This window comes from Scyliorhinus canicula, chromosome 5, assembly GCF_902713615.1.
Source record: "Scyliorhinus canicula chromosome 5, sScyCan1.1, whole genome shotgun sequence".
Classification (NCBI taxonomy): domain Eukaryota; kingdom Metazoa; phylum Chordata; class Chondrichthyes; order Carcharhiniformes; family Scyliorhinidae; genus Scyliorhinus; species Scyliorhinus canicula.
In genome coordinates, this window is record NC_052150.1 from 191,186,684 (window position 1) to 191,213,875 (window position 27,192).

At 45.6% G+C, this 27,192-nt stretch overlaps 1 protein-coding gene and 1 pseudogene across 9 annotated transcripts in view; both read right to left on the reverse strand.

Annotated features, from left to right (window-relative positions):
• Positions 1-27,192, reverse strand: part of LOC119966499 (partitioning defective 3 homolog) — a 939,848-nt gene that overhangs the window by 609,999 nt on the left and 302,657 nt on the right. The window lies entirely within an intron of this gene.
• On the reverse strand, positions 5,763-5,965 carry LOC119966707 (annotated as a pseudogene).

Below are 27,192 nucleotides of genomic sequence, written 5' to 3' on the forward strand. Positions count from 1 at the left end.
GCTGACTTGTCACTGGACGGGAATCAAAAAATTTGAAAATGAATATGCTATAAAAAGCAAGTCAAAGTGAGGTGCAGAATGTATAAAAAATGTTGCAAATTAAACATGAAGAGGTGGCTTTTTTTTTATTCGTTCATGGGGCGTGGGTATCGCAAGCTAGGCCAGCATTTATTGCCCATCCCTAATTGCCCTTGAGGGGGCAGTTAAGAGTTAACCACATTGCTGTGGGTCTGGAGTCACATGTAGGCTTGACCAGGTAAGGATGGCAAATTTCCTTCCCTAAAGGACATTAGTGAACCAGATGGGTTTTTATAATAATCAGCAATAATTTCATGGTCATCATTCGACTTTAAATCCAGATTTCTATTGAATTCAAATTTCCATCATCCGCAGTGGCAGGTTTTGAACCTGGGTCCCCAGAGCATTACTCAGGGTCACTGGTTTACTAGTCCAGTGACAATGCAACTATGCCACCATGATCCACCTAATCTCTGCAGGGTAAAAATGTTTTTCCATTTTAAACGTTCACTCAACGTTTGGACACAGTTGGAGCCCATTAACCTATGCCATATTTATAACCGTCCACTCTTGACCACAAATTAAGAAGCAGAAAGCACCACATGTTCTCACCTTGCAAAAGACGTGCAGTTGACCAGTCTGCTGAAGCACAACTCATGCCAATTTTAAAAAAGGCCTGGTAGAAGCTATTTTAGCTATTTTCAACTTGTCATTGAAAATAGAATTCCACAACAGAACCAACCCACTTTTCACTCGTGCATTTGTCTCGGTGGTTTTTAAAATGTAATTTTCATGTGCTGTAGTTATGCCTCGACTATCATAAAACAAAAATTGATAAAGGGTTACCTCAGAAGCGACTGTCAAAATGCAGTAATTTGTCAGGCAAGTTACGGATTGCTAGTTGTCTGATAAATCTGTTACAGTACCTTAATGAACAGTCAAGTTAACAATTGAGGTGAGCCATTTAAACTGAGCTTCAGACAATGTATATTATGAGTTGCATACAAGAATAGAGCACTTTGCCAAGATACCATGGCATTGAAAAGCACTGCGTTTGTGGGTATACAATGCAAATGGAAGAACTGAATTATTACAATTTGCTCGCACTTACCAGGGTATGAAACACTTTTCAAAATATATTTTTAACAAGGGGAAGAGATGGAATTGTAATTCTCGAGGGGGTTACTGCAAAAGCATAATTGAGAAGAATATGAATATTATAAGCAAGCTCTTCTGACGGTGCTTGGAACAAAGCTTCATCTTCTTAGAAACTCCATTCTGCATTCTCACAAAAGGAAAATTTAAAATTTAAATCATTTATGGTGACTAACAGAAGCTGACAGAATTATTGTATTTTGATCCTAGCCCTGCACACAGACAAATCGTGACAATGAAGAACTGACAAGAGAAAGGAGAACATTTTTAAAAGGGGCAAAGATTTTATATAAGACTCAAAATTTACTTTTGACCCCCAACCCTAATTTCCATATTTTTCGTGACTCGCTAAACAGGGGGACGAGAGAAGTTTATTTTTTTTTAAAGAAACCTCTCACGCCTAGTATAGCATCTGTAGTAACAATTATTTATATGAATCGTTTCAATTCTTGACAGACTAATACTGTTCAGTTATTGTCAGAAAACACATCAAATGTTCTGACAGAGCTACAGAGATGGCAGTGGAAGTTCTGTCATGAATTTAACATTAGTGGAGAAGTAAGCATTTTGGATGGATGGGGAGCATCGGAAAGCAAACATGCTGTAATGCAGACGAAAGTGCAGGGTGTGCATATTTTTCAAAAATTGCTATGTGTAACAATGAAAACTACAACTAAGATTTTTTTTTTTAATTGTCTCTCTGAGATTAGGCAGGAAAATAATAATATGAAGCATTGAAGGTGCATTTTTTAAAGCAACAAAGCACTCTGAAATGAGACTGAACACTGGTAAACAAACAGTGATTGTCTTAGTACCTGGAAACTTAAAGGCAAGGCATCGGAAGTGGTCCCCTGCTATCTTAGGTATTTTATGAAACCCTAATGGAACATATCAACAGTCTTCTACTAATTACTTTGACATGTCAGCGGTTAGCTCAAATTCATTATTAACATGTACAGAGTTAATGTGGTTTCAGCAAACACAATTTCACTTTACTGCACCATTCCTCCCTATTAACAGTCCCAGACACCAATTAACACCTTATCAGTACTTTAGGCGTGTGTCCAAGATTGTACTAATGACAACAAGTCTAAAAACAGCACCATTAAAAAAAAACAGGAAGGGAACTTTCAACCAGAGGAAGAAGAAAAATTATGCTTCAACAGTTAGATAAACCAAACAACAAAAACAAAAGAGGTGTAACTTCAATTCGCTTCTTTAAAAAATTAACCTAGTGCTTTATGGCCTTTTCCTCCAGTAAGGGAATTCAGAACAAGGAGGTATAATTTTTTTTAAATAAGAGCTAGGCTAGTTAGGAAGTGTGGAATTTTTCTCACTAAGTACAGCAGAAAGCTGGAACCCCCCCCCCCCCCCCCCCCCCCGTTGAGGTATGGTTGAACTCTAACTGAATGGTACAACAGGCTAAAGGAGCTGACTGGACATACATTGCTGTGTGCCTTTTAAGGAACCGAAGAAAATATGGCCATTAAGCATTCTATCTGTTGGCTTGTTTATACTGCAGAGCCATTCCCACTGGAAGTGGTTCTGCATTTTAAGTCTAGCGGTGCTCGAAATTTGCCCCTTTCATATTGCTCAACACAGTTGCACAGATGTTCAAAAGCACAACATTAAGCCAACTGCACAACATAATGCTAAGCATGAACGACTGCTTGATGTTGCATTTGCAACTTGATTCTTCTGGCAGCGGTGATGAGTTGATGCAAGTCAGCAATGTCAAAACAGCACGACAGTGCAAAAGTTGGCCCAAAAGTTGGCTGCAGTCTATGAACACAGCCCATCAATTGCCAGAATAAAATGGTCGTATGTGCAGGATCTGATCCCCTCATAAAACATGTTGATATTTATCTCCGCCAGCAACACGACATTATAAATGCAGCATGAAAATGCTCTGCACTGAAGGCATATCCAGAAGGAGCAAATGTGTTTCATGGGCTGCCATTAACAATTGAGCAGAGCAGGAACAACGAGCCAAGTGGTCTACTCTTGCTCCCATGTATCACATGTTCATTTTTTGGGGGATTTATGTAGCTTTTTACATAGCTTTAATCTTAAGATCTTATGTTTGGTTTCACTTCCCTGCCTGCCATGACATTAAATATCAGTATTTATTGTTTTTTTTGTGAAGTAAGCAAAGTAAACAACAAATTCGAAGATGAGTAGCACATCTAATTAGTACTTGGCATGTCAGCAGAGGTGACATGTCAAGGACCATGCCCAAACAGGATGCTAAATTTAAACCGCTAATCCTTTGTCCGCACAAGGGACTTTCCATTATAGTCTTTTGATGAGTTTGTCTGTGCGGATTAAGAGTTAGAAAACATTTGGTTCAAACCGGCAAGAGATACAGACTTGCTTCAGCATGAAGTTAAAGGTCAAATTATTTGATTTTCCTCTCTCTCCCCCCAGTTCGGGTAATGTTCTGTCTGCAGAGAAGTCAAAAGGGCACAGAATCAGAAAGGGCATGAAAGAGATAAAATTTGAGCGTATGTTTAAGGTACGTCACTACAACCCTTAACACAGGGGAAACTTGTTTATCCAGAAAGTTGTTAGACTGTGAACTCGTTACCACATAGAAGCTGATGTGACTATCTTAGATAGCTTGGACAGGAAACTAGATAAACACAAGGGAGAAAAGGAACAGAAGGATGCGCTGTGGAAGTTAAAGGCAATAAGGTGGGAGGAAGCTAACTGGAACATGGACACCAGCGCTGATCTGTTGCACCAAATGGCCTATTTCTGAGCCGTAAATTCCTCCTATGTCTGTGCTTAGATGGCATGGGAACTGTCTGTTCTCGATCCAGCAATTTATCCACAACATTCCCAGCCAGGTGAAAACTGCACTCTTGAGGAAGGCAAAGTGCAAGTCACCGGAGTTTGGAATATGACCTCAAATCGCCTAGGTCAGAGCAGACATTCACTGCAGGGCTGGCTTCAGAGTCCATAGCAGTGGAAGGAAAGGGTTTGGGGTTGACAATCAGTGGTTCATGCCGAATCGACTGCTGGCGGTGATTAAATTACCGGAAATGTGTCAGTCAGTCGGAAGAATGGATTGGATGGAGGCAAGAAAACATAATAAAGGCCCTGCTTCACAATATGAGTCAGGGGGACGCCCCACTCAGTTTAGCATCAATTCAAAGGGAATTTCAACAAAATTGAAATGGTCCCCAAAAATGTCAATCTAAGTGAATAGGACTGGAGATGTAATAGATAGTTACATGCTCAGCTACTTTGTTTACTAACCTAACAGAACAGGACGTCTTTGTGTGTTTACATGAATATTTGCACATTTTTAAAAGTGCTGCAGGTCCAGACGTGATGGACACCCAAGATTAACAAATGTTGACGAGCCCAGTCGATTATACAGCAGTAAGCATTCTGCCAAAGACAACAATCTGCACACAAAACATTTGGCCACAAGGCAAGGATATAAAAGCCAGGCAGGACATCATATATATGCAAAATATTTGAAACCTTGGAGAACTTTCCTTGGAGAAATAAAGAATCCAATTCTATGCTTAAAACAGCACAAAAACTAGAACAAGAGCTTTAAACCAGCGGCAACTGTCACGTGTTTTGGCAGAATGCTCAACATTAATCAGATTAATCAGATAAAAACAGGTGAAAATCACAAGATTTCAACTTATTTTCAGGTAGAACATGAAGAGTGTTCTATGAACCTAGTCTCTGACCTCAGCCTCAGGTTAATAGCATATTTATCAGTTTATTAACTTAGCAATGAATAAGATGGCTATTAATGAGTGTATTGCATAACTGTCACCTTCTCAATCGGAGTCAAAAAATCTTTGGTGCTTGGACCTGCACACAAAAATGTATTGATTTAAATAATGATCATTTAAAGCTCACAACCTATTGGAGTAAATGCTTTATAGAAGTCTTTGGATTGAATTTGGCTTCACTGATAAAAGAATCACAAAATCATAAAATGGTTACTACACAGAAGGAAGCCATTCAACCCATCGTGTCTGCTCTGCATGACCATCTCAACCAGCCCCACTCTCCCACGCTTTCCTTGGAACCCTGGAATATTTTCCCTTCCTAGATACAGTTCCCTTTTGAAAACCGCAATTGAATGTCAACACCACTCTGAAGCAATTCACCCAGATCATTATTGCCTTTTGCGTAAAAAGGTTTTCCCTCATGTCGCCTCTGGTTCTTTTGTCAATCACCTTAAATCAGTGCCTTCTGGTTGTTGAACCTACCACCAGTGGGAACACTTTCTCCCCCATCTATTCTGCCCGGGCCCATTTTATGAACACCTCTAACAAATCTCTCAACTTTCTCTTCTGGAAGCAGGAAAGTCCCAGCTTTTCCAAAATACCCATGTAACTGAAATCCCTCATCACTGGAATCATTTTTCTAATTCTTTTCTGCAACCTTCGTAATGTCTTCATGCCCTTTGTAAAATATGGTGCAAAGAATAGGACACAATTCTCCATCCAGTTGAGGCCACAACAATGTTTTATAAAGGTTCAACAGGACTTCCTTGTTTTTGTACTCTTTTATGGCCTAGGATCCAATGCACCTGAATTACATTTTCTCAACCTTTTCTGTATTACTTTTTCAGAGTTACAAAGCCAAAGCTCAGAATGTGGACAGGGGCAAACCCCTAATCCAGCTCCTTGCCTGCTCCAAAAATCAATTCAAATTGAATCCAATTCATGGTCCCCACAAGAGAGACATACTAGATCTCAGCCGAAACGCTGAGAAGCAGATACTACACTTGATCTTAGCCGAAAGGCCGAGAAGCGATACATTTTCTCAACCTGACCTATCACCTTCAACAAATTGGGCACTTACACCCCCAGGTACCGCGGCTCCTGCACATCTTTTAGAATTGTATCCTTTATTTTATATTGCAGCTTCTCGTTCTTTACCACTCTTCTCTGCATTAGGTTCAGCTGCCACGCACTCGCTCATTCCATCAGCCTGTGTCCTCCTGAAGTTTATCACCACCCTCTTCACAGTTCACAATACCACCTTTTGTATCAACTGCAAATTCTGAAATTGAGCCTTGTACAGCCACGTCTAGGTCACTGATATAAACCACGAAAAGCAGCGGTCCACTTCCTCCCATCTGAAGAACAACCGCTCGCCACTACTCTGTTCCCCGACACTCAACTTTGCACCCATGCTGCCACTGTCCCTTTCATGAGATGAGCATTGACTTTGCTAATAAACCTGTCATGTGGAACATAAATGTCTTTTATAAGCTAAGGTGCACCACAGTAACATATTACCCTTATCAAAAACCTCAGTCAGGTTAGTTATCATACATCGTGGTATATAAAACGGCAACAAAAAAAATCATGTTTTGGTATATATCCGTTAAACATGTCGACCGTATCTTCACCATGACATGCTGTACTTGCATTAGTAGTCAACCTCAATTTTCTCAACCCACAAATGGATGTCACACTTAGAAACTGCCTGCAAAGGTTCAAGCAAGCGATATGGGATGTGTTGCAAAGATTCATGGTAGTTTAAGACGCAACTACACCAAGCACACCCAAGTGATGAATGACAAAGATGGAGACTATCCACACCAGAGTGGCTTAACTTTAAACTTGGCGTATTATGAATTTTTACATCAACATCAACGGTAAAAACCATTTGCCCTTAAAAATCCTATGCTGACTTTCCTTAATCAATCCACACTGCTTCAAGCAATCGCTGATGTTGTCCCAGATTAATGTTTCTAAAAGCTTTCCTTAACCACTGAGGTCAAGTCACTGGACTTATTCTTGCACCATTGCTGAAAAATGATGCAACATTTACAACAGCAGGGTAGCATGGTGGTTAGCATAAATGCTTCACAGCTCCAGGGTCCCAGGTTCGATTCCCGGCTGGGTCACTGTCTGTGTGGAGTCTGCACGTCCTCCACCTGTGTGCGTGGGTTTCCTCCGGGTGCTCCGGTTTCCTCCCACAGTCCAAAGATGTGCGGGTTAGGTGGATTGGCCATGCTAAATTGCCCGTAGTGTCCTAATAAAAAGTAAGGTTAAGGGGGGGGTTGTTGGGTTACGGGTATAGTGTGGATACGTGGGTTTGAGTGGGGTGATCATGGCTCGGCACAACATTGAGGGCCGAAGGGCCTGTTCTGTGCTGTACTGTTCTATGTTCTATGTTCTAATTCGCCAGTCTTCTGCCACCACCTCTGTATTAAGGCGGATTGTACTTAACTTTAATTTTAGTAAATCCAGCTTTTCTCCCGCTGCTCATCGATTTTTAGAAATCCAGTGCCTCAACTACCTTTGCTTTCACCAGGTCTTTGAAAGCATCTTCCTTGGTAAAGGCAGATGCAAAGTATTAATTTATTACGGCACTGCCCTTCTGCCTACATTGGTCAATTCCCAAATTGGTTCCTGTTTTCTATCACCCAACCTTTTGTCACCCTTTCATTCTTTATATGCCAGAAGACGATTTTCGGATTCACTTTTATGTTATCTGGCTATCTTCTTGTTTCTTTTCTTTAAACTTGCACTCTGAACTTTCTGCATCAACCTGGCATTTTTCACACCACCCTTTTTCATCTTACGTGCTTTCCAAGGAGATCTGGTCTTGTTTGTCCCTCCTTTCCCCCCATGCGCGATCATAACTCAACTACACTCAAAGCATCTCCTCTTCAAAGGCAGTCCATTGTTCTGTCAGTTTTGCCTGCCAATATTTGATTCCAATTTCACTGAGCTAAAACCATTCTTAATCTACTGAAATTGGCCATTCCCAATTTTTCTTCACCTTTTTGACTTGGGAGATATCCTTTCATTCTTTCACTATTGCTGATCAAGATACTGGAACTGCCTCCCAAAGAGCAGTGGGTGTACCTGCATCATATGGGCTACACTCTTTCAAGAAGGCAGGCTCATCACCACCTCCACCGTCAATTAGGGTGGGCAAGCCTTACCAACAATGCTCAACATCCCTTGCACCAAATTTTTTAAAAGCCTTTTGGAAAAGAAAATGAATACTTTCCAATGCACCTATGTACGCATGTCATGGGGTCTGAGCCAGAGAAGTAATGCACAGAATTTATTTTAAAAATTCTTAACATTATATTCCGCGGTGAGTCGCACAGTTCAAAGACTGTATGGCGTTTTCTTCATTCGTGCATCTTTGGAGCGTTTTGTGCTGGTACTCTCAATACCTATTCAGAAGCAAAAGGTCTTCAGCAAATGCAGTCCCAAGATGCCTCATCCTACCCAATACTGTCAATTATTTAGTTTGGAGAGATCCAGCCATTCCATAAAATCAAAAGTAGCTGGAGTTGACAATTTTGGTACATTAATAATCTACTTCTTTGACAGGCAGAGTTTGCTGAAAATCAAACATAGAGCTGGAGACATAAAATATCTACAGAGAAGACGTGGTCGAAAGGCTTGCTATAAAAGGAAGTGAGATTAAGATTCATCACCTACCCAATGTGGCCACTTTCTCTATCCATAAAAGAGGATTTGATAATAATAAGAATCTTTATTTGTGTCACAAGTAGGCTTACATTAACACTGCAAAGAAGTTACTGTGAACATCCCCTCGTCACCAGACTCTGGCGCCTATTTGGGTACACTGAGGTAGAATGTCCAATTCACCCAACAAGCTCGTCTTTCGGGATTTGAGGGCAGAAAGTGGAGCACCCGAAGGAAACCCACACAGACGGGGAGAATGTGCTGACTGCACAAAGACAGTGACCCAAGCCAGGAATAGAACCCAGGCCGCTGGTGCTGTGAAGCAACAATGCTAACCACTATGCTACCATGCCACCTTATTAGTTCCATTCTGGCATTTCAGTATGTAGCACAATTTTTTTATTAAAGCGCAGATATCTTTTGTAAGGAGGAACAGTAAAGTAGCATCAGAAAGGTAAAACACCACAGATCTTCCTCTATATTGTTCTATTCACCCAATTTAGTAAAATGATATCGGGCAACATACATCCAAATAATTATGAACAGACTGGATTTGAAGCAATGCTAAACACTAAAGGCATCTGCTATGATCTGCACATTTACATCCAGTTCTATGAAGAAAATGCTCCCCACCATTAGTATTCAGGACTAATAATTAAGCAGTGCTTTTTTGGTACCACAATGATTCTTTCAACTAAAATCATCAATGCAACTGATATACAGTCACGTGACAAGAACAAGCCGTGCCAACTGGTTGACTCAAGTGAGAAGTCAGGGATGTTCGCTAAGTGAGTGATTGCTCCCTGCATATCGGAGCTATTCAGTACCTGCTGCCAAATGGGTTCAGCTTAAACCAAAATGCAATGTACTAGTCCGCATTTAGCATTCAAATTCCACGTCTAGCAGGAATGTAGCCTCTGTGGCTTGGTAAGTTATGGGCAGTTTATCTAAAGGCCGAGCAGGGAAGAAATTAGATGAGAGGAGCTGGGCTTATATGCTCTTGATTTGCAACTGCATTTTTAAAAATTTGGATCTGAATTGCTGCAGACCAATCTGCAGACCTTTGGAAAGCAAGGCTCATTGAATCGCTGAGAATACCTAAGAGCGTTTCATACAAATCGTTTTGGAAGTGCAGTTATTATGTAGGTATAATTTGGAGGGAAAGACATTTCAACATTCACTTTATTAGAATACATGACCACTATATCAAGAAGGATATGACATTTACACAACTTTCATCATAATGTGCCTCATTCAGACAAGATGAAGTGCTGCGATTGGTTTAAACATGCCTATACTAGAAAAGAATTTGAAAAAAAAACAAGGATTTGCTCCAGATCTCACCCTATTGATCCTTCCTGGAAGAAAATATAAGAACGGCTTGCATCTACATAGACCCCTTCACAACCTCCGAATGCTCCAACATGCTTCACAGCTGATTAATTCAGGGCAGTTTATTGACACACAAAACAATGATGTGAAATTTTTTTAAATGAAAATGAAAATCGCTTATTGTAGGCTTCAAATCAAGTTACTATGAAAAGCCCCTAGTTGCCACATTCCGGCGCCGGTTCGGGGAGCCTGGTACGGGAATTGAACCGTGCTGCTGGCCTGCCTTGGTCTGTTTTCAAAGCCAGCGATTTAGCCCTGTGCTAAGTGACAAGGTGATTCCTTTTCGACGTTGATTGAGTTGTGAATATTGGCCACGGCACCAGAAGAACTCCACTACTGTTATTTGAACAGAACTACACTTCAAATCCATCTCTGAAGGAGACAGGGCCTCATCCAGAGGATTACATCACAGATAGTGCAGCACTGCCTCAGTACTACAGTGAAACGTCAATCCAGATTGTGTGTTCAACTCTTTGGGTTCGCTCAGGCTCTACCTGCAGCTTGTTAATTAGTTAATTGGTTTAGGCCAGTTTTCAGAGGCTAGAGTCAGACAGTATAAAGGTGGACCATCTTGCAGTGCTGATTTTGTTAGCACGGAGTGCTGAATTTGGGTGCATTTGAGTACCATAGTGGGAGTTTGGTGACTGAGGGAATTGGGTGAGGAGGGATCAAGGTGCTCCTTTCTTTTCATTTCCTACATTTCCTCAAAGAGCGAGAAGGGAGCCGGGAGTTTACAAAGAGGGAGGGAGGCTGGCTGGGAGCAGAGTCGGAGGGTGGAGTTCCAGTTTGTTCACAGGGCAGCTACATTCTCTAAGGTAAGAGTTCTTTGGGTTTTTTTGTTTTTTGGGGGCATTTTTCTTTGTATCATTTAGCTGAATCGTCAATTTTAGAGGCTTTACTTGAGAGAGTAGCAGCAGTATTTATATATTTTTTTTTTTAAGGGCCTAACGGGTGTTTAATCTTTTTTTCCTTTTAAATCTCTTTGGGAATTCAGATCAGAGGGGATGGAGGCTCGGGCAGTTGCATGCTCCTCCTGTAGGATGTGGGTGGTGAGGGACACCACTGGTGCCCCGCTGACTGCACCTGTGGGAAGTGCACCCAACTCCAGCTCCTCAGAAACGGTGGAGCTGGAGCTGGATGAACTTCGGATCATCCGGGAGGCAGAGGGGGTTCTGCCTCCCGGATCCGTTTTGGATGCTGTTGAGGGGGGCTACCAGGGAAGGCCATAGCGGCCAGGTCTCTGACACTGAGCCTGGTTCAGTGGCTTAGAAGGGAAGGGGGGAAGAATAGAAAAGCAACAGTGATAGGAGACTCCATGGTTGGGGGAACGGATAGGTATGTTGCCTCCAGGGTCAGGGATGTCTCAGATCGAGTCTGCAGGATTCTTAAAGAGGGGTGGGGAGCAGAAGTTGTGGTACACATAGGCACCAGCAACATAGCTAAGAAAAGGGATGAGGATCTAAAAAGTGATTTCAGGGAGTTAAGTTGGAAGCTAAAGAGCAGGACAAGCAGAGTAGTAATCTCAAGATTGCTACCGGTGCCACGTGCAAGTGAGGCAAGGAACAGAGAGTGAATGCAGCTGAACACGTGGCTACAGGGCTGGTGCAGGAGGGAAGGCTTCAGATATGTGGAACATTGGGATACCTTCCAGGGAAGGTGGGACCTGTACATGAAGGACAGATTGCACCTAAACTGGAGGGGCACCAATATCCTGGGTGGGAGGTTTGCAAGAGCTGTTTGGGAGGGGAATTGAAACCAAAGCTATGGATCAGAGGATAGGGTAGCTGTTGAACAGCAAGTCTGCGAGGAAGGATACACAGTTGATAGGACAAAGTTGCACTCGGTGTATTTGGTTAAAATGTGTCTGTTTCAATGCAAGGAGTGTCAGAAATAAGAGAGATGAATTTAGAGCATGGCTCAGTACTTGGAACTACGATATTGTGACCATTGCAGAGATATAGATTTCACAGGGGCAGGAATGGTTGTGAGATGTTCCGGTTTAGATGTTTTAAGAATAGCGAGGGAGGTAAAAGAGGAGGCGGAGTGGCACCGTTAATTAGGGAGGGTTTGTCTACTGAGTCAGTATGGGTGGAAGTCAGAAACAAGAAAGGAGCAGTCATTTTATTGGGAGTTTTCTATAGACCCTCCAATAGCAGCAGAGAGATAGAGGAACAGATTGGGCGGCAGATCTTGGAAAGGTGCAGAAGTAACAGAATTGTTGTCATGGGTGACTTCAACTTCCCTAATATTGACTGGAACCTCCTTAGTGAAAATGATTTGGATGGAGATTTTGTCTGGTGTGTACATGAAGGGGGGGAGGGGGGGGGGGGGGCGGCAATGAACCAGGCCAGGTGTCAGATGTCTCGGTGGAAGAGCATTTCAGTGACAGCGACCACAATTCCTTGACATTTACCATAATCATGGAGAAGGACAGGGGCAGGTATTTAATTGGGGGAGGGGAAATTATACCGCTATTAGACACGAGCTGAGGAGCATAAAGTGGGAACAGTTGTTCTCGGGGAAATGCACAACAGTAATGTGGGGATTGTTTAAGGACCACTTGCTCCGAGTGCTGGATACTTTTGTCCCACTGAGACAAGTGTCATGTGAGAATACCTTTAAGAAATGGGTGTTCATTATTGTAGTGATGTCAGAGAGTGGGTGGAGCTGGGCTTTCTGTCAGCTTTTTACTTTCATTTTGGGCTGTTTGCTGCAGTGTGTGTTTTAGTTTCATTTTCAGAGCTGGATAGCTGCAGTCACAGCCAGAAGATGTATGAGTCTCTCTCTCGGTAATCTAAAGAACGTAAATCGATCCTTTGGTGTTTTAAAATTAATAAATGCTCTCAGTAGTGACTTTAACCTTATGTGCTTCTGTTAAAAGTTATTTTTTTTAAGCTTTATGGATGATAACAGGACAGCTTAAGTATTACTTTGTGTTATATTCTTTGGGGGTTGTATTTGAATGAATGGTTGCTAAGATGTTCACTGTATGCTTTAAAAAGGTTAACTTGAGTTCATAGAATAAACATTGTTTTGCTTTAAAAAATATTTTTTCATTTCTGCTGTACCACACCTGTAAAGTGGGCCGTGTGCTTCCCATACCACAACCTATTAAAAGTTGTGGGTCAGGTGAACTCCATGATACACTTTGGGGTTCTCTCAACCCTGGCCCATAACACAAGGCAAGGAATGGTAAGGTGAAGGAGCCTTGGACGACAAGAAAAGTGGAGCTTCTTGTCAAGAGGAAGAAGGAAGCTTACGTAAGGTTGAGGAAGTAAGGATCTGGCACGGATCTCGAGGGTTTCAAGGTAGCCAGGAAATAACTCAAACATGGACTGAGGAGAGCTAGAAGGGGGCATGAAAAAGCCCTGGTGGGAAGGATTAGGGAAAACCCCAAGGCGTTCTACACTTATGTGAGAAATAAGAGGATGATCAGAGTGAGAGTATGGCCCATCAGGGAGAGTGGAGGGAACTTGTGCCTAGAGTCTGAGGAGATAGGGGAGGCCCTAAATGAATATTTTGCTTCAGTATTCACTGGAGAGAGGGAGCTTGTTGCTCGTGAGAACAGTGTGAACCAGGTTAATAGACTCAAACAGGTTGTTATTAAGAAGGAGGATGTGCTGCAAATTTTGAAAAGCATCAGGATAGATAAGTCCCCTGGGCCTGATGGGATATATCCAAGGTTACTACGGGAAGCAAGGGAAACGACTGCTGTGCCGTTGGCGATGATCTTTGCGTCCTCACTCTCCACTGGAGTAGTTCTGGATGATTGGAGGGAGGCGAATGTTGTTCCCCTGTTCAAGAAAGGTAATGGGGAAATCCCTGGGAATTACAGACCAGTCAGTCTTACGTTTGTGGTGAGCAAAATACTGGAAAGGATTCTGAGGGATAGGATTTATGATTATTTGGAAAATACATGGTTTGATTAAAAATAGTCAGCATGGCTTTGTGAGGGGCAGGCCATGCCTCAAGCTTCAATGAATTATTTGAGGATGTGACGAGACAATTTGATGAAGGTCAGGCAGTGGATGTGGTGTATATGAATTTCAGTAAGGCATTTGATAAGGTTCCCCATGGTAGGCTCATTCAGAAAGTTAGAGGGCATGGGATACAGGGAAATTTGGCTGTCTGGGTACAGAATTAGCTGGCCGAAAGAAGACAGCGAGTGGTTGTGGATGGAAAATATTCCGCCTGGAGGTCGGTGACCAGTAGTGTCCCGCAGGGATCTGTTTTGGGACCTCTTCTCTTTGTGGTTTTTATAAATGACTTGCATGAGGAAGTGGAAGGGTGGGTTAGTAAGTTTGTCGATGACACGAAGGTTGGTGGAGTTGGAGATGGTGTCGAGGGCTGTTGCAGGTTACAACAGGACAATGACAGGATGCAGAGCTGGGCTGAGAAGTGGCAGATGGAGTACAACCAAGATAAATGTGAAGTGATTCATTTTGGAAGGTCGAATTTGAATGCTGAATACAGGGTTAAAGGTAGGATTCTTGGAAGTGTGGAAGAACAGAGGGATCTTGGGGTCCACATACATGGATCCCTCAAAGTTGCCACCTGGGTTGATAGGGTTGGTAAGAAGGCACATGGTGTGTTGGCTTTTCATTGCAAGGTCTTGCAACTTTATAAAACCCTGGTTAGACCACACTTGGAATATTGTATTCAGTTCTGGTTGCCTCATTATAGGAAGGATGTGGTTGCTTTGGAGAGAGTGCAGAAGAGATTTACCAGAATGCTGCCTGTACTGGAGGGCATGTCTTATGAAGAAAGATTGAGGGAGCGAGGGCTTTTCTCACTGTAGCGAAGAAGGAAGAGAGGTGACTTGATATGAAATGAAATGAAAATCGCTTATTGTCACAAGTAGGCTTCAAATGAAGTTACTGTGAAAAGCCCCTCGTCGCCACATTCCGGGGCCTGTTCGGGAGGCTGGTACAGGAATTGAACCGTGCTGCTGGCCTGCCTTGGTCTGTTTTCAAAGCCAGTGATTTAGCCCTGTGCTAAACAGCCCCTTAGAGGTGTACAAGGTGAAAAGAGGCATGGACAGAGTGGATAGCCAGAGACGTTTTCCCAGGGCGGAAATGACTGTCAGAAGGGGACATAATTTTAAGGTGATTGGAGGAAGGTATAGGGGAGATGTCAGAGGTAGGTTCTTTACACAGAGCGGTGGGTGCGTGGAATGCACTGCCAGCGGAGGTGGTGGAGTCAGAGTCATTAGGGACATTTAAGCGACTGTTGGACAGGCACATGGACAACAGTAAATTGAAGGGGTACAGGTTAGGTTGATCTTAGATTAGGATAAATGGTCGGCACAACATCGTGGGCCGAAGGGCCTGTACTGTGCTGTACTGTTTTATATTCTGTGTTCTATAGTAAATTTACTTCAAAAATGATTTATATGAAACACCATGAGACATTCTCAAAGATGCAAATAAATGTCTTCCGATCAGACAATTAAGAAGAGATTTAAGATGCAGATCTGCACATTAGATTATGATCCCCAGCAATTCAGAGCACATTTGAGTAACTAATTGTCATGTGTAAAAAAACAATTACAAAACCAACCATCTCCAAATCCTGGAATAGTAGTGCTGCAAATAAAATGTTAGTGTCAATTATTTTACAAATGCAGGATTCTGTAGGAAGGCAATTGTCGAATACAACAATTGGATCTATAATTCTTTGGCTGCATACTGATTTCCTGGTGTTGAGAACTATGTGGGATTATAGCAAACAATGGTGTTTGCTTTGTTATTCTCAGCCATTGACCGCTAAGCAAACATCAGGCAGTGATGTCACACAGGAAGTTAACCCTAATGAGACCAATAGCAGGAAGAGCAGATCCCATAAGGCAGCTCGCAGATGTGTCTTAAAAGCCTTTTTCGTCTGGGAACAAAACATTAATTTACTCCATTGTGATTCATTTTCCAGGTAAATATTGTACAACAACATCTTGCATTTATATTTCACCTTTCATGTCGCAAATTGTCCCGGTATGCTCCTTCGCAGCTTTAGGAATCAATATTTAACACAGAGCTGCAGAAAGAGATATTAGGGTCAGATGGTCAAAGATGCTGGTTTTAAGGAGAATCTTAAAGGGAGAGAGTGGCAGCGAGGTTTACAAAGGGAATTTCTAAGGTTAGGCTGAATGCAGCTATGACAAAGCGATTATCATGGGTACATGAGAGACCAGAATTGATGGACCACAGAAGTCTTGCATGGGTTCTTGGGTTGTAAGAGCTTACAGAGGAGTGGTGAGCTCAGTAAAAAAAAAAGGGAGCATGGTTCTAAAATTTAAAAGAAACACATTCTTTGGGTGATATCCCAAAGACCTGAATCTTTTAGATCAAAGTAGTTGAACTGGATGAGTGAATAATTAAGCGCACGTGTAACAATGTACTCAGTGTTAAAGTTGACCATAGTAATTTTATCAAATGATTGCACTGGCAGTATCAGATGCATATTATTCCAGACTTCGCACATGGAACAGGTTCACGTGCTAATTATGTTGTATATTTTGTTTTAATGTAAAGCCATTTTAGATTCACACCAATGCAAAGTTGTAAAACATTGGAATGAAGTCCCAGAATTGAGTTCTGATGGCGCTAGGAATTCATGACTCAAGAGTTTATCCAGCGAGCTATGCCAAATATGGCTCAGATTTCACCTCCAGTCTGTGGCACTTCAAATCATCCGAACTGTATAACAATTGGCGTTAGTGCATTTAATTAAAGGCAAAACAAACTGACCACTACCCATGTGGCCAGAATAGGGCGGGGGGGGGGTAAATTAAATTCTCAAACCCCCAACAACTTCCCTTTAAACACTGCCAACATTCATTGTCAAAGACAACGCAAACATATATACGGGGAAAGCTACTCAAGGTCAACCTGCACCTGAAGAACCCACACCCAATTAAAGAATAAATGTTATCCAGTGGGAAGAGAAAAATCTGGAAATAAAGAAAAGACGGTGATCTCGCATCTGCTTCAACAGACTGCATCGTCAATTGTCTAACATTTAAAAAACATCAGCAAAGTGCCATTGGTCTGTTGGCTGCTCACCAATTTGAATCGGCTTGGATTTTAGCGCGTTTACACAGCCGTTTTCCTTGCCTTCGTTGGCCAAAGCACTAACTCAGCATTGCCAATCTGTGTTAATCTGACAAAATGCCTCTCCCAGGCCAATGTGTATGGTGCAACAATGTCACTATATTCACCGTGGAGCAAATGAGTACACATATTGTCAGCTATCAAATACAGCTATAGATAGAAGTTCAGATTCATGCAGTAGGAAAATCTTCCTTTCAATTTCAGGCAGTTAGGAAAGTTGTAGCAGTCTCTGTATTAATAAAACGCCTCAATTCTGATTCACTGACCAAAGGGCTAGGACGTGACAAATTTCAGGCGTCATAAAAAGTATTCGAAACCACAGCATATAACACTTTTAAGGTGCCATTTAGAATATAACAGCTTCATCACGACCAATAGGTCCTTCTCAGGCAGTCCCTCAGGGTTGAGGATGATATACGTCAGTCAGGTTTGGTGGGTTCCAGGAAGGCTGATAAGTGCAGTGCACAACCCGAGGACTCTTTTCACATGCAGGGCAGATGGTGCTTGATGGGGCAATAAGATGGGCCATTTGGAGGTTTGTGCGCCCGCTTAGACACCTCAACTTCACCTCTGCAAATTTGCAATAAAATCTTTCAACGTGATTGGTACCTTCCCAAATGAACCTTCTCCATTTTGGCTGGTCACAGGGATTCCCTGAGTTGGTGACTGTGTTTCGATTTCTTTAGGGATGCTTTGAGGACATGCCAACATGGGAGTTCTGAGTCGAGCACTAGCTTTGGAATTTTGGCATCAGGCATACAGGTCCCGTCCAATGGAAGCGATTCATACCAACATCATGACCCCGAAAAAATGTGGACCGTTTTCCAGATCTTGGGAGCCTCCTCTTGTCAAAGGCGGACACAATGAAATTCATTATTGCCTCCAATGTGCCAGCTCAATTTTCAGCTTAGTGTTTGAACACCAGGATGTCAAACCCAAGACTAAGGTTATAGTTTACAGGGCAACAGATCCCCGCACTCGGATATGCTTTGGAGACTAGTATAATTTATGGCAGATACCGTAAAGCACGGCAGAAATACCACTACCAGATCCTCCAAGTCTTGTGGCAAGAAAATGTTCCAACTGGAGCATCCTCTTCCATGTCAACATGTCCAGCAGAGAAGCATAAACCACCAGTGTGCAAAGCAGTGACAGCAGCCTGTGCATTTGGCTAAGCTAGCAAAATCAAACCTCAGCAGAACTTTAGGAGTATCTGGGAGGAAATCACATTAGCAGTCAGATGCAAATTGACTAACTTGGTATGACACACGTGTACCTGACATTATGAGAATGCCTCACCTCTCTTCATAGGGCATTGGTCATCAATGCATCCTGTATACCGAACAGAAATGAAGTCACAATCTATTCAAAAGAAGCTATTAGCATATAATAAATGAAGAGTCAATATTAAAAAACAGTCTCCTTCTAATGCAGCTAACCAGAGCACATGTTTTCCATTAAAATGTCTTTTCAATGCAAAGGAAATTGGATATCATCTGCAGTCAGGCATTTTAAACAGTCAAAATAATTTGTTCCTAACCTTTTAAATCTATTTTGCAGAAATTTAAATAAGAGGGGGAAAGACAAGTAGCAAAGTACCAGAATCATGCCATTAAGGCTATTTATTGCTGGTCTTAATCAGATTGGAATTGTTTTATTACAAGGCACAGATGCAGACTTAAAATAAGTCATGTTTCCTGTACATTGATCCAATTAGATCATGTTATTTTGAAATGCTTTTACCAATCTCATTTACAGTACATTTCAACTAAAAAGTAATATTCAGATGATGCTGTTCAGCACAGAATGGAATCACTTCAGCAAGCAAGATGTTTCTGAATGCACTTAATCAGATTAACTCCCACTTTTTTTTTTAAAAAGGGGGAGGGTTTATAAACAACGAACATGAGACTTCAGCCTAATACACCATATGTTTAAGTAATACATGTTCCACTTGTTTTATTGTGGGCTGCATTTATTCCTATTTTTAAACTTTCAGATAAAACTTCTGCAGATGTTCATGTTTTCTGGTTCCCATATTTTTTCAACACATCCTCTGCAAACAATAAATCAGTAAGAGTGACAACATCTTTGGGGCAGGTATGTTCCCTACAGATTACCACACATATGGTGTATGCATATGTACCCCGCACACAAGTGGAGATGAACAGGACAATGAATACCATAACACACATCAGTTGAAGTGCTGCATTTTAATTCACAGATTTTTTTTTTTTTAAATCACCTTTCTGAACAGTCTTCAACTCTCATTCCATGAATATAAATCTATTATTGAGACACATTTTGGCATGAATACAATGCTATTAAAAACTTCATTAGTGAATCATGTCATTTTTAATTGACAGTCATATTAACAAATGGCCAACAACCATCAACCGTTGACAACAGAAGACTGATGTAACCTGGAGCCTCAACTCTATGTCTCACAGGGTCATTAAAAAGCTGTCAAATCAAACTTCTGAGCTACTTTAAAATCTCCTCAATACAGTGTGAGTCTTGCCACCCCTCCACATTTCATTTTCTGAAAATAGCGACCGCTTGCATTTTAAACCAATGATATTTATAATGTGTAGATAGTTACTTGTAAAGCAGTTGTTAAAATATCAGCTACTCTATTTCGCTAAAAGCTAAATTCATTGACATTGGCAGCAAGTAATCCATCCCAGTTTGAAAGTCCCAGTGGCCAATTGTCCAGAGTACAAAGTGTCTAATTAAACTTTACATCCTCCAGGTTAAAATGACAAATGTCTGAACTTTGCCACAAGTTCAGTTCTGAGATTAGTGGGGACATCACTTTAAGAAATATTATTAATTTAAAGATCACTTTCTCAATTTTCAACATTAGTGCCCTGCCTGTACTTTCCTGGCTTTCAAAATTTCAAAACACATTTAGTGTGCTATCTCTTCCCCCCCCCCCCCCCCCCCTAATAAAAAACTTTGCATTAACTTGCACAACTATAATTGTATTAACTTCCCTGCAATAATTGTAGGCAAGACAGGATTGTACTTTTGGTGCTAATATCATAAATGACACATTTACCAAGCAGGCATTTGGTCTGTTGATCACTGACCAAATTGAAAATGTTGTATGATACAGCTGACTTCTAATACTTCGAAAAGATAAACCTGTCACCTCCTATCTCCAGCCAAATGAACTTGAACCATTAGGTTTTTTTTATTCGTTCATGGGAAGTGGGCTTCGCTGGTGGAGTTAGCATTTATTGCCCATCCCTGAGGGCATGCAAGAGTCAACCACATTGCTGTGGGTCTGGAGTCACAGATTTCCTTCCATAAAGGACATTAGTGAACCAGATGGGTTTTTATGACAATCGATCAGGGTTTCATGGTCATCATTAGACTTTTAATTCCAGATTTTTATTGAATTCCAATTTTACCATCTGTCAAGGCAGGATTCGAACCCGGGTCCCCAGAACATGACTCTGGGCCTCTGGATTACTGGTTCAGCGATAATACCACTACGCCAATGCCTCATCTAAGCCAATGGAGAAAGTTCCACTGTCTCCATTACATCTCCGCTGCAAATAACCCACACCCGACCATTTAAGCAAGACATGCAACACGTTTAGGAGGTCTTGTGGCTCAGTAAGTAGCATCCTTGTTGCTGAGCCAGTAGCCCCAGGTTTAAATCCCAGCACAAGTCTTAATGGACAAGGAAGGTACATTCATAATGCGGTCTAGCAGGTTGAGTGTCAACTTACAAAATCTTTCCAATGATCAATGGCTGGCAGCAAGAGTACGAGAGCCTCTTGGTCAGCCACACTGGATGCGGATGTGGCACCCTCTCAAACTAGAAGCTTCTGGCAACAGACGAGCAACTTGTTCCAGGACTAACTAGCTATGGAAAGAGACAAAACTCTGCCTTCACGTACCACTCTGTGCGGGAAGAGAATTGGAAAATGCAAAAATGCAACACGCTCACTCATGAACCAAAACCCTCTCTTCCTGACAAAAGATCCTGCTGCACAAAAACACAAACATTCGGCTCGCAAAACACCAAAAATTCTATCCGTTTTTTAAAAAAATGTTTCAATTTGTACAACTGAAATTCTATGAATTTGCGAGAATGACTGGAATTTTTCCACGCGACTGACCTCTCTTCCTGGTCCACCAACTGAAATTTGCAGCAAAATTTCATTTCCTACTTTATGTAACCGTAACATGGATTGGGCTTATTGGTGAACAATGTTGGAGGCGGGAATCAGTCACTATTCACTTCTGTGCCAGCCAAGTAAAATTGGATCCAGCCTCTCTTTTTCCAACTGCCCTCAGATACCTACTCCTCCACCAAAATCCTGTGTGGGGAGAATAATGCATGGTATTCAGTTTTATACACTCCTCACTGCTCTTTAACTGGTCTTCTTTATCCAATCTGCAAATCCCTTTGGCCAAAATGTCTTGTCTTAGCTTTTTCAAATTTTTTTCATGTTGCCCATTCCTAACTGCAGAGGGTGGTGAATTTGTGGAACTCGCTGCCCCATAGTGCGGTGGAGTCGGAGTCATTGACTGGTTTCAAGAAGAAGATAGATATATTTCTGAGAAATTAAAAAGGGTTCAAGGGATACGGAGAACTGGTAGGCAGGTAGATTGGAGACCAAGAAGAGATCAGTCATGATCTAATTGAATGGCGGAGCAGGCTCGTGAGGCTGAATTTCTATGTTCCTATTGCCCTTGAAAAGATGGTGGTCAGCTGCCTTCTTGAACTGCTGCAGTCCCCGAGGTGTAGGTACATCCACTGTGCTGTTAAGGAGTGGGTTTCAGGATTTGCAACCAACGACAGTGAAGGAACGCCAATATTCCCAAGTCAGGATGGTGAGTGGCTTGAAGAGGAACTTCCAGATGGTGGTGTTCTTAGATTATGACTTGTGAACTTCTACAATTCAGCAGATCCTAATACTGCTAATTTCACTGTCCAAAGTTGCCTCTGCAGTGCACGTTTGAAGGAAGAGCTGGAAGCCAGAAAGACAAGTTCACAAGATAGCTTATGGATCTCAATTCAGTCAATGGATAGTTCAATTGTATTCAGGCACTATATTCCTCCAAGGATATGAATGATGTGCCAAGTAACCAGGAAAAATGCTTCTTCCAATACAAAGTTCAGATAACTATTCTATCTACCCCAAGGATTAAAGTGATAGGAAAGCTGCATTACTTCACATTGATCACCTAGGGCCACCACTTGTCTTGGAGGAAGACGGCAGCCACCTGGTCTTGACAGAGTAACAAGCCTTCGAACCACAAAGAGTTGCAGGAAGTCATTGGAGCAAATTGGGCCATTTTGTGAAAAATGTTTTGATAATTATTGTCATAGGTGCAAGGGACTCATTCAAGAACACGGAGCTAACTATTCGTTTCTGGATGACTCTTTGGTAACACTCTTGTCAAATCTCTTCCTATATGTTGTCTGTCAAATCCTATTCACAATAGCATTAAAAGACAAAACATTTAATTTTGAGAAAGCATCAGGGTGAGAACTTTCCCCCATGCTCGATTGTAACGTGCCTCTTTTAACATGGATCCTAACACCGGAACAGATACAGATTGCTTGCAGTTTGTGGCCTCTGTACTAGGAAGCATGCATTAGTTCTCAAATCACAATGAGGCAGGACGGGAGGGAGCGCGAGGCAGGACGGGAGGGAGTGATCGTGAGGCAGGGCAGGAGGGAGGGAGCACGAGGCAGGACGGGAGGGAGTGATCGTGAGGCAGGGCAGGAGGGAGCGAGCGCGAGGCAGGACGGGAGGGAGTGATCGTGAGGCAGGGCAGGAGGGAGGGAGCGCGAGGCAGGAGGGGAGGAGTGATCGTGAGGCAGGGCAGGAGGGAGGGAGCGGGCAGGAGGGAGGGAGCGTGAGGCAGGGCAGGAGGGAGGGAGCACGAGGCAGGACGGGAGGGAGTGATCGTGAGGCAGGGCAGGAGGGAGCGAGCGCGAGGCAGGACGGGAGGGAGGGAGCGTGAGGCAGGACGGGAGGGAGGGAAGGCGAGAGAGGGCGAGGCAGGGCGGGCATGGGAGCGTGAGGGAGGGAGGGCGAGGCAGGACGGGAGGGAGGGCGAGGCAGGGAGGGAGGGAGGGCGAGGCAGGGAGGAGGGAGGGAGGGCAAGGCAGGGAGGGAGGGAGGGCAAGGCAGGGAGGGAGGGAGGGCAAGGCAGGGAGGGAGGGAGGGCAAGGCAGGGAGGGAGGGAGGGCCAGGCAGGGAGGGAGGGAGGGCAGGCAGGGAGGGAGGGAGGGCGAGGCAGGGGGGAGGGAGGGGGGGGAGGGAGGGTGAGAGGAGGGAGGGAGGGAGGGTGAGAGGAGGGAGGGAGGGAGGGTGGGAGGGAGGGAGGGAGGGAGGGGAGGGAGGGAGGGAGGGCGAGAGGAGGGAGGGAGGGCGAGAGGAGGGAGGGAGGGCGAGGCAGGGAGGGAGATGGAAAGCGAGGCAGGGAGGGATGGAGAGCGAGGCAGGGAGGGAGGGAGGGCGAGGCAGGGAGGGAGGGAGGGCGAGGCAGGGAGGGAGGGAGGGCGAGGCAGGGAGGGAGGGAGGGGCGAGGCAGGGAGGGAGGGAGGGCGAAGCAGGGAGGGAGGGAGGGAGGGCGAGGCAGGGAGGGAGGGAGGGAGGGCGAGGCAGGGAGGGAGGGAGGGCGAGGCAGGCAGGGAGGGAGGGCGAGGCAGGGAGGGAGGGAGGGCGAGGCAGGAGGGAGGGAGGGCGAGGCAGGGAGGAGGGAGGGCGAGGGAGGGAGGGAGGGCGAGGCAGGGAGGGAGGGAGGGCGAGGCAGGGAGGGAGGGAGGGCGAGGCAGGGAGGGAGGGAGGGCGAGGGAGGGAGAGGCAGGGAGGGAGGGAGGGCGAGGCAGGGAGGGAGGGAGGGCGAGGCAGGGAGGGAGGGAGGGCGAGGCAGGGAGGGAGGGAGGGGGAGCAGGGAGGGAGGGAGGGCGAGGCAGGGAGGGGGGAGGGCGAGGCAGGGAGGGAGGGAGGGCGAGGCAGGACAGGAGGGAGGGAGGGCGAGGCAGGACGGGAGGGAGGGAGGGAGGGCGAGGCAGGACGGGAGGGAGGGAGGGAGGGCGAGGCAGGACGGGAGGGAGGGAGGGCGGGCGAGGCAGGACGGGAGGGAGGGAGGGCGAGGCAGGACGGGAGGGAGGGAGGGCGAGGCAGGACGGGAGGGAGGGAGGGCGAGGCGGAGGGAGGGAGGGAGGGCGAGGCAGGACGGGAGGGAGGGAGGGCGAGGCAGGACGGGAGGGAGGGAGGGCGACACAGGGCGGGAGGGAGGGAGCACCAGGCAGGGCGGCAGGGAGGGAGGGCAAGGGATGGCGAGGGAGGGCAAGGCAGGGCGTGCATGGGAGCGCCAGGGGGGGAGGGAGGGCGAGGCAGGGAGGGAGGGAGCACGAGGCAGGGCGGGAGGGATGGAGGGTAAGGCAGGGCGGGAGGGAGGGTGGGCAAGGCAGGGCAGGAGAGAGGGGGTGAGGGAGGGCGAGGCAGGGCAGGAGGGTGAGGCAGGGCAAGAGGGTGAGGCAGGGCAGGAGGGTGAGGGAGGGCGAGGCAGGGCAGGAGGGCGAGGCAGGGAGGAGGGTGAGGGAGGGCGAGGCAGGGCAGGAGGGCGAGGTAGGGCGGGAGGAAGCGCGAGGCAGGGCGGGAGTGAGGGAGCACGAGGCAGGCCGGGGGGAAGGGAGCACGAGGCAGGACCGGAGGGAGGGAGCGCGAGACAGGCCGGGGGGAAGGGAGCACGAGGCAGGACCGGAGGGAGGGAGCGCGAAGCCGGACCGGAGGGAGGGAGCGTGAGGCAGGACCGGAGGGAGGGAGCGTGAGGCAGGACCGGAGGGAGGGAGCAGGAGGTAGGACCGGGGGAGAGAGCGCGAGGCAGGACCGGAGGGAGGGAGCGCGAGGCAGGACCGGAGGGAGGGAGCACGAGGCAGGACCAGAGGGATGGAGCGCGAGGCAGGACCGGAGGGAGGGAGCGCGAGGCAGGACGGAGGGAGGGAGCGCGAGGCAGGGAGGGAGGGAGCGCGAGGCAGGACCGGAGGGAGGGAGCGCGAGGCAGGACTGGAGGGAGGGAGCGCAAGGCAGGACCGGAGGGAGGGAGCGCGAGGCAGGACCGGAGGGAGGGAGCGCGAGGCAGGACGGAGGGAGGGAGCGTGAGGCAGGACCGGAGGGAGGGAGCGCGAGGCAGGACCGGAGGGAGGGAGCGCGAGGCAGGACCGGAGGGAGGGAGCGCGAGGCAGGACCGGAGGGAGGGAGCGCGAGGCAGGACCGGAGGGAGGGAGCGCGAGGCAGGACCGGAGGGAGGGAGCGCGAGGCAGGACCGGAGGGAGGGGAGCGCGAGGCAGGACCGGAGGGAGGGAGCGCGAGGCAGGACCGGAGGGAGGGAAGCGCGAGGCAGGACCGGAGGGAGGGAGCGCGAGGCAGGACCGGAGGGAGGGAGCGCGAGGCAGGACCGGAGGGAGGGAGCGCGAGGCAGGACCGGAGGGAGGGAGCGCAAGGCAGGGCGGGATCACTGAAGTAGGTCACGATCTTTTTGGAACAGATTGGGAGGTATGTGAAGCAGGTTAGGATCAGTACATGAGGGAGAAAACAAAAATAACTCCCATATCACTGGATAGCGGTTTGATTGGCAAGTACCGCAGCATTTTCCCCTTTCTCCAAAGTTAGGAAGTTAGTCTGAGGAACTGGAAAATTAAAAAAAAAAATTTTTTATATAGCAATGGTCAGGGTAAAGCATTTAACCTCCCTTTATTTAAATGGCAACAGAAGAGGAGAACTGAGTAACTGGTGACTCTAAGTATTACGTTTTCTTATGTAATAGATCAAGAACTGGCAGGGCAGCTCTGACCGCTGGAGTACACATCCTGTCCCATGTGGGAACTCCAGGGCATTTCCTCTATCCTGAATAAGCATATGCATAGGAAATGACATCAGCTCGAATTCTGTGTTTCAGAGATTGGACTGCAACCGGCACAGAACATACAGTGCAGAAAGAGGCCATTCTGCCCATCGAGTCTGCACTGACCCACCTAAGCCCTCACTTCCTATCCCCGTAACCCAATAACCCCTCCTAACCTTTTTGGTCACTAAGGGCAATTTATCATGGCCAATCCATCTAACCTGCACGTCTTTGGATTGTGGGAGGAAATCGGAGCACCAGGAGGAAACCCACGCAGACACGGGGAGAACGTGCAGACTCCGCACAGACAGCGACCCAGCGGGGAATCGAACCTGGGACCCAAGCGCTGTGAAGCCACAGTGCTAGCCACTTGTGCTGCCGTGCGGCATCATTGCAGCACAATTGTGAGGGTTGAAAACTTTGTGGATAACATGATTGGGAATGTGGTCACCTCGTAAATGGAGTAAACAGCGAGAGAAGGAATGGGTGACCACCGGACAGTCAAGATTAAACTGGCAGGTAGTGCGGGAGTCTCCCGAGTGTATCTCACTTTCCAACCAGTATTCAGTGATGAAAATAAGGTTTTACTGGAGTGTGCAGCCTGGGCAAAGTTCATGGTACCATGACTAAAGGAACAAAGGTGACTGGAAGTGCAATCGTGAAAGAAAATTTGATAGTTAGGGAAACACAGGCATGATGCAGGATGATATACTTGGCAAATGCAATAATGTGAGTAAATGTGAGGTTATCCACTTTAGTGGCAAAAACAGGAAGGCAGATTATTATCTGAATGGTGGCAGGTTAAGGAAAGGGAAAGTGCAACGAGAACGAGGTGTCATGGCGGAACAGTCGCTGACGTTTGGCATGCAGGGGCAAGTGGTGAGGAAAGCCAACAGCTTGCTGGCCTTCATACCGAGAGGGTTGGGGTATAGGAGTAGGGATGTCTTGCTGCAGTTATACAGGGCCTTGGTGAGGCCATACCTTGAGTATTGTGTGCTGTTTTGGTCTCCTCGTTTGAGGAAGGACATTCTTACCATTGAGGGTGTCCAGCGAGGATTTACCAGGCTAATTCCCGGGATGGCAGGACTGACATATGAAGAAAGACTGGATCGACTGGGCTTGTATTCACTGGAGTTCAGAAGAATGAGAGGGGATCTCATAGAAACATCTAAAATCCTGATGGGACTGGGCAGGCTGGA